Raw genomic sequence first — 2,605 nt, forward strand, 5'->3', positions numbered from 1 at the left:
AGCGAAGAAAATAAAATAACCCAGTTCCCTTCCGACCATCCAGCGCCTGCCGCGAGCAGATGGAACCGCTCGGCTCAAGCAAGGTAGGCTAGGAATGAATGAATGAACCCCAGCCGTTCACCTCGCAAACCCCTCAGCATCATGGCCTGGTCTGCAACTGGAGCAAAACCATGTCCACCCCCGGATCTATCTATCTATCTATCTATCTATCTATCTATCTATCTATCTATCTATCTATCCCCATACACCCCCTCTATCTATCTATCTATCTATCTATCTATCTATCTATCTATCTATCTATCTATCTATCTATCTATCCCCACACACCTCCTCTATCTATCTATCTATCTATCTATCTATCTATCTATCTATCTATCTATCTATCTATCTATCTATCCCCACACACCTCCTCTATCTATCTATCTATCTATCTATCTATCTATCTATCTATCTATCTATCTATCCCCACACACCTCCTCTATCTATCTATCTATCTATCTATCTATCTATCTATCTATCTATCTATCTATCTATCTATCCCCACACACCTCCTCTATCTATCTATCTATCTATCTATCTATCTATCTATCTATCTATCTATCTATCCCCTCACACCCCCTCTATCTATCTATCTATCTATCTATCTATCTATCTATCTATCTATCTATCTATCTATCTATCTATCTATCTATCTATCTATCTATCCCCTCACACCCCCTCTATCTATCTATCTATCTATCTATCTATCTATCTATCTATCTATCTATCTATCTATCTATCTATCCCCATACACTCTATCTATCTATCTATCTATCTATCTATCTATCTATCTATCTATCTATCTATCTATCTATCCCCATACACCCCCTCTATCTATCTATCTATCTATCTATCTATCTATCTATCTATCTATCTATCTATCTATCCCCACACACCCCCTCTATCTATCTATCTATCTATCTATCTATCTATCTATCTATCTATCTATCCCTATACACCCCCTCTATCTATCTATCTATCTATCTATCTATCTATCTATCTATCTATCTATCTATCTATCTATCTATCCCCATACACCCCCTCTATCTATCTATCTATCTATCTATCTATCTATCTATCTATCTATCTATCTATCTATCCCCATACACCCCCTCTATCTATCTATCTATCTATCTATCTATCTATCTATCCCCATACACCCCCTCTATCTATCTATCTATCTATCTATCTATCTATCTATCTATCTATCTATCTATCCCTATACACCCCCTCTATCTATCTATCTATCTATCTATCTATCTATCTATCTATCTATCTATCTATCTATCCCCATACACCCCCTCTATCTATCTATCTATCTATCTATCTATCTATCTATCTATCTATCTATCTATCTATCTATCCCCATACACCCCCTCTATCTATCTATCTATCTATCTATCTATCTATCTATCTATCTATCTATCTATCTATCTATCTATCCCTATACACCCCCTCTATCTATCTATCTATCTATCTATCTATCTATCTATCTATCTATCTATCTATCTATCTATCTATCTATCCCCATACACCCCCTCTATCTATCTATCTATCTATCTATCTATCTATCTATCTATCTATCTATCCCTATACACCCCCTCTATCTATCTATCTATCTATCTATCTATCTATCTATCTATCTATCTATCTATCTATCCCCATACACCCCCTCTATCTATCTATCTATCTATCTATCCCCATACACCCCCTCTATCTATCTATCTATCTATCTATCTATCTATCTATCTATCTATCTATCTATCTAGGCCAGTCCACCTGACAGTCTATCTGACAGTAGATCCATGGATCTATTTTTTTCTGAATCTGTCCTTCTGATTCTAACTCATTTTGCTTTCCCGGGGACTTGCCCTCTGGGCTGTGATGCTAATTGCCCCGGGTGATGGGCTAATTGCCCCGGGTGATGCCCCCCAGAGTGATGGGCGAGCACCAGACCCACCCCTGCCCCCTGTGCCAGGGCCCTGTTCAGGGGTGTGTGCTGGTGTTTCGTGCTGCTCCCTGCTCTCGCCTTGACTCCCCTCTGTTCCCAACCCTCCGCACCCAGACAGCGTGAGTGGAAATACTGGTTCTGGCTGTGGGTGTCCCCGCAGTGGGGGAGCCCAGCACCCCCGTGTGCAGCCAGAGGTGCCTCCTAGGGGCAGGGAGGAGAGAAGGGCTATTGCAGGGCCGTAACGCAGGCGAGGCGAGGGAGGCGCTTGCCTCGGGCACACAGCTGAGGGGGCTCAGGAAAACAATAGAGAAAACGAATTATTTTCAGACCGTGCTGCTTCCCTCCCCCGCCCAGTAGCATCGGCCGGCCCGCCGTTTCCATGTCAGGCTGCACGTTGCTGCACCGTGATCCAACAGTCCCCGGCCCTGGCGGCCGCCCAGTGCCTCAGCAGCTTCCAAGTGGCGAGGGAGGTCGGGCACCTTCAGGTACCCTAGCGCAGTTCCAGGGCTCCGATTGCCCTGCACAGGGGCGAAGGTGCAGGGCGTGAGGTGAGGGGGTCAGACTGGAAGCTAGGACTCGTGGGCCTTGTCTCACCTCTGCCAGAGGAGTGGCTTT

The sequence above is a fragment of the Pelodiscus sinensis genome, chromosome 30 (genome assembly GCF_049634645.1).
Source record: "Pelodiscus sinensis isolate JC-2024 chromosome 30, ASM4963464v1, whole genome shotgun sequence".
In the NCBI taxonomy this organism is placed as follows: domain Eukaryota; kingdom Metazoa; phylum Chordata; order Testudines; family Trionychidae; genus Pelodiscus; species Pelodiscus sinensis.